This window comes from Bombus pyrosoma, linkage group LG1 (assembly GCF_014825855.1).
Source record: "Bombus pyrosoma isolate SC7728 linkage group LG1, ASM1482585v1, whole genome shotgun sequence".
Classification (NCBI taxonomy): Eukaryota; Metazoa; Arthropoda; class Insecta; order Hymenoptera; family Apidae; genus Bombus; species Bombus pyrosoma.
In genome coordinates, this window is record NC_057770.1 from 8,192,417 (window position 1) to 8,206,450 (window position 14,034).

Below are 14,034 nucleotides of genomic sequence, written 5' to 3' on the forward strand. Positions count from 1 at the left end.
AACTTTGTGCAGTGTACAATCAACTCTATTGTTGACAATTGTATTGTCCTCTTCTGTTGATTCTAAGAGAAAGGACCAACAGTTGCAGCTAAATTGAGCAAATTCTGTTTGAAGTATGGGAAAGAGAAGGAAGATCTGAATATTTCGTTTTATCAATCGCGCAGATTTCGCCGATCTATTTCCTCTTCAATGATCGTTATGCATTGACGTTTGCACGTTTAAAAAATACGATGCGGGATTATTGGTCGAATACGCACGGTTTTCAATGTCTAATAGCAAAAACGAACAGAAAGAGAGGAGCAGAGAAAAGGAGAAAAAGGACAGTACGAATCGTATGCGGTTCCATATGTAAATCATAAATCCGTGCAAGCGTCGATGTCACGCGTATTTTTAATTTAACATCGCAACGTGAGATATATCTTTTTTCCTCGTACGCACGTGGTTGTTTAAATATTCACTGCGCTTTCAGTCGTGAAATCACATTCGCCAAAGTGTGTATAGTATTTTGTTATCGTGCCTGCATGAAATATTATATTTCGCCGCCGCATGGAATTCCATGCCTGAGCCGTAAATGATATTAACCATTTGCTGATATTTTAACATCGAAATGACAGGCGCATATTGATCGAATTCACGCATAAAAAAAAAAAACTCCATCAGCAGCGAGATCACGGTTTTATGTCATCGAGCCTAGCCTGCGTTGAATATTTCGCAATGAATTACGTGTTTTTACTGTGCACATTGCACCGTAATAACGACTTTCTTATACCCTCTATTTTTTTATTGTTATTATTATTATTATTTAGTTACACTCTCGGACTTATAACGAGATTTATGGAACAACGTAGTTTTCCTTTTTCTCAATTCGCAGAAACTCCAAATTATTCCGCGGTCAGTTGGGCTGCATCGTGCAATTATATGTACAGTATCATTGTCTGGCAAGTTTGTTACTTTTTTGACAGATGATATATCCTCTTGTGGATTTGTTGAGATTAGGAGAGAATTATTTATTGTGGATTTCTGTTACATAATGAAATACTATATAAATAACGGGCAAATATGGAACAAATATTGCTCCCAATTAGGCAATAAATGCGCCAATTAAAGCGAAGAATCAGAGATTGATCAGTGCAAAATAGAAAATCTAATTGCCGATTATTAACGATTTGTAACTGATGCGTTTAAAGATCTCAAAAGAAGAAAAAATAGTTCCTTAAGACGTTAGTATTATGAACTTAATTACTACAGCATAGTTATCTACGATGGTTAACTATGATCTAAAATCCATTTGCGCCGTTTACAATTCACGATACAATTTACATACGCCGTTTACAATTTGAAATTTCACGATAATATCGTGCGGTACCGTTCATGAATATGCTACGCAAAATTGTATAACATCCATTAGAAAAATATTTGTAGGATTATAAGAGAAGCGCGAAGAATTATCACTTTACCCTCCGACACGTAGTGTTCCCACTGACACGTCTGAAAACTATGAAAACAGGTGAGAACTTTCGACAGCATTTTCGACACATTAAATTGCATTTCGACTCTGCACAAAGACAAAAACAAAATTGACATTTTCAAATCAATTTGCCAAAGTGAAGCGAAATGTTCGAGATAATCGTATATCGCACGAATCCGATAAAACGAACGAAACTTGACAAGAAAGGAGAAAAATAACAAAAAAAAAACCAGATAGAAGCTTTAAGAGAATTAAAAAAAAAAACCTAATCTCGAATAATGCACCTATATCTCCGGATACCCGTGTTCGATCGTGGAATGGGGCTTTTCATACGCGCAGCGTTCCACCGTCAAAAAGAGAGGGTAGCGGGGAAAAAAAAGGTAGAAAAAAAACCCAAAAATAGTGCTCGTTTAAACCCTGACATTTGGTGGTACTCTTAATCTCCAAAATCCCCGTGTATCTCCGGGAAGCATTCGTTTGACAGGAAAATCCGGCGGTAAGTTCCGAGATCGTGGACCTCGATGTGAAATCCGAACTTAGGGTGACATTCGCGTTTCGGCGGCGAAACAGCTGGAAGTAGTAGGTACAGTTCGCGTCGCTTGCCACAAGGAGACGGCAGAAAAATGGGGCCCTCCGGTAAAATCGATTCAAACTCTCTCCACGAGTACCTAAGCCGCGCTTTAAAAAGCTAGTGAAAAATTGCCAGCGGTTTTCCTCTTTCATTTTGTTTTCCCGCGCCGTCCTCGTGTCCCCCACCTCCTCGTCCCTCTAACCGTCGTGTTTCCACCCCTGCATGCTGCCAACCCCTTGTCGGCCCCACGACCGCCTTACCCTCTTTCTATGCACCTTCCACCTCCGGTTTCTTTTTCTTCCGCTTCCACGTTGCACACACTTTCTTGACCGGCCTGCGCCAGAAACGCTTTTCTTATCCAGCTCACAGTGTATGGCAAACACTTCAAATTAATTGTATGCTCCCCCTGCGGCTGTCGATCGGTGCGTCGCTTGACACCTTCGCAAAATCGGTTGTCGAGAATTCTGCCACCTTTAATCGAAATACCCTATCCATCATTTCGAACCAACGGAGGAAACGCGAAGTTTTATCATTTTTTCGCCGTGTCTTTGTTCTCCTTCGTTTAATTTAAAATCGTTGTTTCGTAACAGTCAGCGTGATAATAACGTTAACTGAAACATAAGAAACGAGTACGAGGAATTTCATATATTTCAACATGCCTGGAAAATTGAAAGAATGATTGTTGAACGAATGAAGGTAAAATTTAACTGATCTAACTAGCGCGATTTATGATTTCCCGCATTAATGATTCACTAGTTTCTAACAACAGGGTTCGGAAGATTATTTAGAAATATATGTTACGTAAAGTATCACTTAGGATTCTCACGTTAATTGTTCCGCTATAATCTTTGTTTCTAAGCTGCTGTTAGAACCTCTCTAATTGCCCTGAAGAATCCTCGTATCCGTGCAAGGATAGCCGAACTAGCATATATGAATAACAGCCGCTTGTTAGCCACACCAACACGCCGCTGCATTTCTAAAACTTCTACTTTTCAAACGTCGCAGTTACACTCCTCTGAAAAACTCTCCGACTGCCACAATGCAGACAATGACATTTGAGTTTTTAACCCGGAGGGGTTTCTTCAGATTTTACCCGTACTCGTTTGTGTACGTAACGTACACGTTAAAAGGATATATACGCGAAGCCGGAGACTGTATACACGAGCAAATAAGCGTGCGAACGTGACTGGAAAATGGATGATAACGAGGAATCGCGAGCCATAGTGGACAGGATTGTAAATTAGAGGAGGAAAAGTTTGCGAAAAGAATGGAGTAGCGAAAGTACGGGACGAGAACGAGCTTTGAGGAACGCTACATTGTCGTTTATCGTTGCGTATCGTTTCCTTGAATATCGTTTTATGTTCGTGTCACGGTTGTTATCTTTGCGCTTGTTATCATACCGCCGAGAAAGTTAAAGACACATCCGTTTAAATGAAAAATTTATCACAGTTATAATTAATAGTCCTATACTTGTGCAATTCGTTTTATCTATCGTTTGATCAGTCGAAGTCACTTTGAATTAGTTATATTTTCGCAGTCAACGCACGGTTAACGAAAATACTCGATTTACGATATTCGTCGTGATAGTATGTTCGTTAGTTATTTTCTGGATTTTTGAATTTTCTAGAAATCATTATAAAAATATGAGATTTAAGAGATTCGTATTTATTTGGATACGATTAAAATATATGCAAATACGTATCGCGTTCAACAAATCTTCTTACATTATGACATGCAGGATGTCTCGTAATTGATAGCACAAACGGGAAGCGAATGGAAGTTCTACGCGGGAAAAAATGTAGAACCGTAGAATAATATTTTTTTGATACGATTTGTTTTTGAAAAAATTTACTGCAAATATTTGCGTTGTAACTATCAAAGTCAACGAAAACAAAGTCCCGGATGAAAAAATTTTGCTTTGTATTTTTCCCAAATTTTTTCTGCGTATGTACGGAACCTTGTTTCGCTCGTATCTCAATTGCAAGACGCCTTTCTTATTACTACTTCTAGTAGGAAATTATTTTATGGCGATGTATACATGTCTATGGTGTGCAAATGTGCAGAATCTCTTGGATAAATATATAAACAATTATTCGAGAAAGGTTAATTATCATATTATTTTATCCGAACATATTTTGACCAAGGTTTACATTTATTATTTTAGAAGATGTAGAATTTATTATAATGGTGTTACATTAAACGTGGTTATAGTCCGTTTTTCAACGAGTAATGTAATTTAGAATTGGAGACGAAAAAATGTGTAATACGGTCATAAATATTAATGAGAAGCACGTTAAGCTACATTAAGCTAATTAAGAAATATATGTATTCTAAAGAGGAATACATGTCTGAACTGTGTTGCATAAAATATTATCAACTGTTTTCTCAATGCTAGTACAAATAACAATAATATTCTCTTCTCTCGCGTACGCTGAGATTCAGTAGAAATTTTAACATAAAATGCGCCATATCTTCTATAGACTCTGTTTTAAGATAGGATGATAACTTCGTCGTTTTCTTAAACGAGGTAACGCAAGAATTCTTGCATTCTAAGATAAGTCGTTTGACAGTAAGCAAACATTTATACGGATATTCTTTGCGTCTTACGAGACTACGATATTACGTCGAATTTTGATATTCACAGTAAGAGAATCGAAACTTATTTTTCGCACTTTGTTATCTTTATCGCGTCCGTTTGGTTCTAAAAATACAAAAAATATGAAAGTTTCGCAGGTATCCTTTTTAAAAACTTATATTCCATTCAAAAGAATAGCCGCTTTAATCGTAAGGACGAACTAGCGATGTTACGTGTGTCGCATAAAACGATTTAACAAAGCGTAAAATGTGAAGAAGGAACTTTATTGTTTCCCTTGGTAGTTCCCCGGAGAGTAGTCCGCAGTTTCATTCGAATTGCTTTTTAATAAGCTATAGCCAATGTGCGACCTTGCCTGCATGGATTTGAAAGTTTGTACACTGAGAAAACTTGTACTTTTCTTACGAATATTAAGTATATTTTAACGTTATTATAACAATAGAAATTTTTCACAATATAATTGCATATACACGAAATCATATCGTCCAAATGTGTCTGCTAAATGCTCTTTATCGCTACTTTGACATAAAAAGTCTGTGTGTAATAGAAGCAATAAGACTGCGATAGCCCCACGTAACTATTCGCTAGTGAGATAGACTTAGGTGGAAGGCGTGCAGTTAAACCGCGTTTCAATTAACACATATGTATATACATTCATTACGTGGAGACCAGCTCGCTATAGAAACGACGGCAGCAACGTCTACCTAGAACTCGATACTTCCGGCACGGACCGTGTATTTTAGGCAATCCGGTACAGCGTTAGGCTGTTAATATCGCAGCTTGGTCTCAGTGGGAGAACCAAAGCTCGCTTTTGGGTTTAAATGGCGGCTAAGTAAGCTCTGGCCCCGCTTTTCTCTCTCACCTCCTTTTGCTCCTTCGCTCTTCGCTCTTAACCACCCTTCGCCGTAACGCGCGCCAACTAATACGTATAACTGCACCTTGCGGTTGCCACCACCACCGACGCATAGACAAATACGAACGGCAAACCTCTCAAATATCATTTTTCCGCCGTCTTAAAACGCGTATTCACTAGCAAACATATAGCAAGCTTGAGTTATTCGAGCTACCTAAGCTTCGACATTTTTAAATTTAATCTTAAACTTCGCAGAAAATAATCAAACTTGTTGTATATTATGGAACATTGTTAGTCTTCGATCGAATATTAAGCGGATTTCGGACAGATTAATTTTATCGTCAAAATATTTGGTCGCTGTTTGAGCATTTGTCGTTCCCTGTTCCAATCACAATAGACACTTTATAATCTTATTTTTAAGATTAAAGAATCATCGTGAACGCGACAGACGCTTGAAACAATGGATTTCGATTATTGGTGCATGATTGCGTGAGGCTACATACTTGACAGTCAGTCGTAAATGGGGGTAAAAAATACACCTCTGAGGATTTAATGGATTGGTCAAATCTTTCTTCCAAATAAGATTCTGATGAATCTTTAAATGGACCGTTCAAGAATGTTGGTACAAGAGCTTGGCAACAGACAGATTTTTATAATTACGACCTTTGAACTTAAGATTAGATAGAATTAAATACAACTAATTAAATCATATAGATTTCTAAAGCTGTTTAAAGACAGGCTCTTAAGAATTATTTCTACAGGACTCTCGAACTTTGTGGATATTAGAATTTTGCAGATTTCGTAGAATCACGCCGAATTGTGGATTCAGAAGCTTGTAATAGATCACAGTCGTTATTTTTCTTAAGCATAGATATTTAGAAATAAATTTTTTAATTTATATGCTAAGCGCCTAACTCTACAATGTCTCTTTCTTTCTACTCATTCTACTTTAATGTCGCGCAGATTCTAACTTACGATATTTGTAATACACGACGGCGTAGTTAACGTCAGGTTCTTTTACGCCTTGGCGGCTTCCTTCTGGCTGCCGGTTAACAACATTTTACTTGGCAAAGTCTGTGAATACTCGCCAACACGTACGCGTACGTGAAAAATAAACAGACAGCAAGGGTAGGAACGAGCGTGATGTCGATATGGTCTCGCGAGGTCGTCACAAGTATAACGAGCAGCGGTCGACGTGTCCCTCGGCGACGAGGAACACGTTGCCCTGTGCGAGATTTCGTTATTAATATTTAACTGCGCCCCGGAAAGATTAAAAAGTTTCAGGAATTTTAATATAGCCACCCCCGGGGGAGTCGTTTCCATACAGAGACCGTTGCCAGACGCATACGGCCGAGTTTTCCTGCGGCGCTGCGAATAAATGTGTGTACGTGTTCACCAACACGAACCTGGATATTTACGCGTGTGCTGCTGGCCGCTAAATAGCGATACGAACGTCGAGGAGCTGATTCCACGTAATAAAAATGATGAGGGTAAAAGAAAGTGTCCAGCAAAGTCATTTCGTTGCGTTTCGTTGTCGCTTGATCGTTGCGCGATATCTGTTAAGATAGAATTCCTCCCACGGTAGGTTTGTTCTTTCAAAGTACGGCGTGAGATATAATTGGGAAATTCATGTAAAGAAGAAGATTGAAATAACATTCTCTTCTGTTTCTATTATTTTGAGAACTGAAAATACAATAGAAAACTGAATGAAATGAAGGAATGGAATTAATGAATAGTTTTTAGCGAAATGCCGTGTAACGACGCTATTCTATAGTATTTTTTTGCATGAAAATAGTTTAATAAGTGAGATAGATATTTTCAAATAGAGTGACACAGTTTTTAATATGAAATATGTATAATAGAAAAATGTATTGATATTATTATAATATAACAGTTGTTCGTGTCGATTCATTTCCGATACTCGAACAATTCATATTTCAAACAATCGTTTAGGTAGTTGAAAAACGATAAAAACGATAGGGAGAGTGTGATAAAACTTCATATCCTAAAAGTTTTTATATCGTTATTTCCGATAGACGAGATTTTGTGTACTATCGTGCAACGGATGATGCAAATAACCATTAAACATTCACTATTATCTTTTTTGGATAAAGTGATTTTTCCATGCGTCTCGCATGTTTATCTTCATCAAATCATTGTAGCTATCGTTTACGATTGACTCCTATATACAATCCACTTTTCATCGAACTATCATACTGACGAAATTCCAGCCAAATGATTGTTTTATTATTGGAGTCTTGTGCAACGTGACAATTATTTGTAGTTGCTTGATTTATCTTTAATTCTGAGTGGATCCATGATCATGGACCATGATCGTCATTAATCCGAGAGAAAATGATCGACTTGTAATTACAATCTCGCTGCTTAAACTGTTAGGGGCGAGTGAACGTTCACTAATAAATTAGAATCGAAATTAGTAAAATTCGTGAACGCTAGTAACATTCATGAATAATCACCTGCTTTCATGATACCAAAGTGATATATACGTTGAACGTGACACCTGCAATTATAAGATCAAAGATAACACGACTTTATGATACCTCAGTTGCAACAAAGGAGCAAGCAACATCAAACTCTTCGGTTAATTCTTGAAAATTAGAAATCCTTCTGATAACAAATGAAATGACTAAAAACAATATATATTCCAACATATAATCTGAAACATTTAATCTTCAAAATAGCAAAAGAATTCCTAGGTTAATTACGTGAAATGCGTGCTACCATATTCTATACCATAGCAAACAGTCATCTCTGTTTCCGTGAAAATTCCTATTTCCAAACAATCAGCTTTCTATTATCCGCAACGCAATTTGCCAAACAAACTAACAAAATCAAATTCTCGGAATTAAAAAGTCAATCCGTGGATTATTTGTAGCGCTAACAGCAGGATTTTACGGACTCTCGTTATCAATTTCGCAGCAGCAGCATGTTTCCATTGATCCAGTGATCATCAGCGGACAGATTCGCGGTGTTGGTTGCTCGTTGTTCGTTAACGCTCGATTGAACGCAATCCCCTACAGAGATGCAAGTATATCGTATCGAAAGTTCTCGAGCTGATCGCAAGGTCGAATCCGACATCCGGCTACTAAAGTTATCCTCTTGGTTCGATTCGCGACCGTACATTACGAGCTGTTGCCGAAAATGCACGGTCTCTTTCGACGCGACGTCGTTACGAACCGGCAGTTTCCGATGAAACTTTTCCTTTGATGTTCGTTTTATTGCCATTTGCATCCGACTTTGCTTGTCTGGCTTAGTCGGTAATGTTTGTCGATGCTCGTTTATCCGCGGCTAGTTGTTGTTGATAAGGTAATAATGCTTCTTCGCCGGGAAGAAATGCACGGTTGTTAAATCTTCCCTGCTATGTATCATGAAGTTTCTCACCCCGAAATTTCAGGTATTCGATTCGTAGTTGTGGTATAAATTATGTGTGTCGGTTGTTTGCTAAATTCGTTTGGATGATAATAATCCGTGTGTGATTTGAATACACGCTGCACTATATTCTTCTTACGGTGGTTTTATTTCCAGTGATATTGTTTCGCATGATAATTATTTACATATTATTGATTTACATATAACGTATAATAATTACGTATATTATCAATGTATGATAAATAATGTATAAATACATCCACGTAACTGGACGAAATTACATTTTTAGAGAGAAATGGGAAAGTAATTTCATATGTGGAATATAGCTGGAGGGCTGGAGGCTTAATCATGGCAAGAACTATGAGCTGTATAAACATACGCGCCTGTATATGTACTTAAAATTGCAGCGTACTTTACATTGAAAATACAGAACTGTATCTAGCATCCGATGTGCTAATCTTCTTATCAAAAGCTATTGATCGAAGATTTTAGTGCAGTATATACATATATGAAGGACTAACTGGCAGAGGCCAGCTTATTGCTTGCAATCTAATCGCTAGCAGAAGCAAACATTTGATTCCCATGCGCTTACCTTTGCCATGTAACAGATTTCCAATTACGGTTTCGTGTAATCATTTAGCTACTAATAAGCCAATGTGTAAATAACAAAGTATTTCTGTTTGCCACAGGGAAAAACGTAATTGTGGTATATTGAAAGGAAGTAAAATCTCTGCCTGGAAAGTTAAAGCGTCAATTATTGGAGTTTAAATAAAACATTGAATACAACCTTTCAATCGTCGTCTAGTGGTCGTCTACTATTAATCTAATTCGACAATTTAAATTCGAGCAAAATATAATATCGTAAAGCGTAACGCTAATTTAACGCTTGGATAATACTCGGAAAGCAACGACGTAAGATCCAAATCGCTGTGCAAACAATGTTTCAATGGTATGGTTATATTTTTCCAATCTCTCAAACTTGGATCACTTTTTCCCTTCTTCCTGCTCCTTTTTTCTTTTCTTCCCTTTTCTTTTCTTTTCCTTTTTTTTTTTTTTTTTTTACATCAAACCACTCCCGGCGACAGCAACGAAATTTATGCATGTACGACGATAGAATAATATTTTTACTCTCCTATCGACCCTCCACGTTCCAGAAATAACACGGTAGTAACGCGGAAAACGCTTTTCAAATGTCCTCCTTAAAATCGCACCAAATACAGCTGCTATTTCTTGGCAGGCATAAAGAAGAGAGGGCGCGAAAAGTGGCGGCGTACCACCGAAAAGATAAAAAAAGAAAGCGAAAAACGGGACTGCTTTACTTCGCAGATCGTCGCCGTTGCAGAAAGGCGTGTAAAGAGGTGACAGAGTTTGGGATGAGGGGAGAGGATGGGAACCAAGAAGGAAGGGTGGTTGGAAAAGTTGACAGCTTCCGAAAGTTTCGACACCCTGTAGAGAAAGCGACAGCTCGATTAGTTTGCAAACGACCGTACTTTTGCCCAAGATCTTTATCCGTAAAAGTACGAACAACTTTCGCATACTATCGGCTAGATAGAGCTAAGGGATACGACTGGTTCAATTGTAATGTCCGGACATAATAATTCAGCTTTCACTGTTTCCTTGTATTATTCCTTTCTTTTTCTCTTCTACTCTCTTTCTACCTCTTTTCTCCTCCACTTTTGCACTTGTTTTGCTTCTTTGCTTTTCGGGCGCGGAAGAGGCTGTTCTTCTTTTATCGTCGTCTTCCTCTTCTTCTTATTCTCCAATCGTGGCGCACAATTGATGAGCAGCGTTCGATAGTTTCACCGATCGAAGTTTTTTAATTGCACCGATACAGCCTGGACTTTTTCAATTCTGTGACTGCCAACGAATATATGTTTTATCGTTTTAATTGAGCTATTTTACCGTCATTATCCGGCGGAAGATCGTCTCGGGGCTGAATTTTTTCTACTCCAGTCCGATTGTTATATTATACCGGTTGTAGGACTGCAAATAACAGCGAGAATTATAGCTGATTTGTAAAAGTTCCGCTGTGTCAAAAACTTTGCTCGATAATAGTATTGTTATCGTACAATTTGATTCGACGGTGATTTAATTTCGTGCATATTAACTCGGGGCTTGGGTAATCGAATTTCCAATTATTTTTGCTAATATATTAAGCAAGGAAATACCTGTTTTCGTATAATTTGTTATATAATTATAGTTTTTACAGATGTGGATTTCTGCCGCTTTTTAAATTTCCTATAATTCCCCTTGAAACCCGATGGCTTCAGTTTTCTTCGTTTACCAGTGCACATGTCAGCCTCTGTACGGAAACCAAACCCTAAAGTGGACGAAGGATCAAAGCAAAATCCGACGAAATAGCTTACCCCACCGGATATCGAGTTTCGAGGGTGGAAGAGAATTATTACTTACAGAGCTTTCACTGGCTGCGTACTTACTTACCCTCTTATTGGCTATCCCAAAGCATTCCAGTATTTCTCATACTGACCGAACTGCTATTTACTTGTCAACACATTTTATTCTGCTCTGTGCAATAATACCAATCTCAAACAATAACTACCACAAATCATATCTTACTTGTATACTTAAAAACTTTAACTATTGATAACGTATAACGAGTATCGGTATGGTCTTTTAAACAGAAACATTATTATTCAAATACTTGATATATCACAGATTGAATTTTTAAATTTTTATTTCTCTCTGTATTCGAAAATCGCGATAACATCTTTCCATGATCGATTTATATCTAAAACTAAAATGAGGGAATTTGATCGATTAAATTATCCTGTCGATCATCCGATCTTCTCGGTGTATAGGTATATTAATTGAAAATGGGCAAGTATCTGTCAGTAGTCAATCAGTAATTTATTTTCTCGTGTTTCAATTCTTCGTTACCTTCTTATCAGTCTTTTGCTTTCCTTGCAAAACTTCTATCACGACAGGTTCTATCGTTCGAAACTCGATAAGCATCGCATTGCTTTTCGGACGATCTGTCAAATGTCTGAATATTAATGTCAGTCAGTGTAGATGATCACATTATACGTCTAAACCGCAGAGATGGTCACCAAAACTATGAGATCGTTGCATAATAGGTAACGGAACCGGATCAAAGTAATTGATATTTTGCAAGAAGATTGATTTATAGATACAGCACTGTTTATAGGTCTACGAAGATCCGTACACTTGGCGAGTGTTGCGAATGTGCGGTCACTTGATTTATTACCCCTTAAGATTATCACTCCTTCATGTACCAAGAACTATTCCTCGTCTTCACCCTCTAACCGGCTCTTAGAGCTTCTGCTACTTCTCCCGGTGGTTTGAGACTTCCTGCCAGGGTTTACAAAGTGAATCTACGGTCTAGAGTTCTGGCTAGGAGTTGAAATTCATAGATCAGTCACAATCCGACGAGAGAAATCTGTGATGGTCTATGTAACTAGCGAGGAGGATATTTCTCACCCGATGATGAAATAAATCTGGTAATTATAACTCATTCATAAAATACTTCTGAAAATTGCATACAAATTTCTGGTATGAATAACGTATTTCATCTTAATTTTAAATTATACTCACACATCTGTGAAATAAATAAAGAATATATCGCGTTACTTCCTGATTATTACATGATTTAATCATGTCGATTATTGCATAGCAAGCTTTTTATAAAATCTTTCAAAACTGTTTCCCGGCACGTTTCTTTCTTAGATTCAAATTAATAAAATTCAAAAACGAATTTTGAAGATGCAACGAAGTGATAAAGAATTTCTAATGACTAACTTAAAAAATAATTAAGAAATAAAATTTCTTGCATTTCAAAATATGCATACTTTCCGGCTCATCGTCGGTAATGAATACTAATAATCGCGTTATCTATAATTACCTTTAAGATGCCAGGTGCACAACGCTATATTTTACGGATGTTTGCCTTGCGCTACGCTGTGAAAGGGTTGGACCTATTTACGAAAAAGAATTTTCCCGAATGCATCGCCGTTATAAAACACCGAACGCTTTTACCTATATAATTGACACCCACTCTCCGCGAGAGCCACGGTGATCCTATTTTTCTTGTAACATTGACGAAATTGCATATAGAAATGCAACGCGGCGTCGTTGCGTTGAGGGTGTAATAGGAGGCAGTCGTAGAGGGTGATATTCCGTGAAATGATTCAAGGAAGTCGGCGAATAATGCGCCTCGCTGGTTCGGCGGTAGGCACTTAAAATCCGGAGACTGGAGTCCTTTGCCTCCGGTCTGAACGTCCGGGGATTCTACCCCAGATCCCAGTGCCGGGTTATAATAGTAATAGTAGCCGGTCGCCAGCGCCCGAATCTACCGAACGAGCGGTGCACTCGGACTTGAGACGTTGTCAGGGTTTAAATCTTTCCTCTCTTACCTCCCAGCTCCCTGCATCACCACCGCCATCCTTTCCTCTTCGCTCCCTGACTTCGCTACGACCGACCACCCAGTTGCTCTCTGCTTCTGCCTCTCTACCCCACGGCCGTCTCTCAACAAACTGACCCCGTAAACTTAGCCTCACCCCAACCATCTCTTCAACCCTCTTCTACTGCCTCTCTCCTCTTCTGGTCTGCTGCTCATATTCTCCTTCTCCTTCTTCTTCTTCCGTCTCTGTCTTCGTCTCTGTCACTCTGACACCGTCTCGTTTCGACCAACCTCCTTAGCCACGACCACACCGCTGCTTCGTTCCTCGGCAAATAGTCAAAGAGAATTCGGTCCAACGAAGCAGTGACATAGTTATGACCGCCTTTAACGTACCTACGTGCCGCATTCGTAATTGTCTCGTTTGTCCCGCGTAGGCGCTCGCAAGTTTATCGGCGAACCGGCAACTATACGGTGAGATAGGTTGATAGGCGAAGATGTATTCGTTCAAGCGAGGATTGCGTGCGCTCTTTGGACGCGTTCTATGTCGCGGATAGCTAATTGATACGTCTTTTTCTTCGATATCACTCTGTGCTCGGATGTTTTTATGGGACATACTATACGGGACGTGATACAGAGAGTATAATTAATCGATAGCCGAGGAAATTGTGTTTCAGATAAGAAGACGAATGAATTAATAGAAATATGGAGATGAAATCGGTTGTAGAAGGAATGTTTGGCAAGAACTTTAGGAAAAGAGACGAACTTAAAATTCGTTACTCCA

At 38.4% G+C, this 14,034-nt stretch overlaps 1 protein-coding gene across 14 annotated transcripts in view; it reads left to right on the forward strand.

Annotated features, from left to right (window-relative positions):
* The window catches only part of LOC122571105 (nucleolysin TIAR), a 582,639-nt gene that overhangs the window by 445,240 nt on the left and 123,365 nt on the right, over nucleotides 1-14,034 (forward strand). The window lies entirely within an intron of this gene.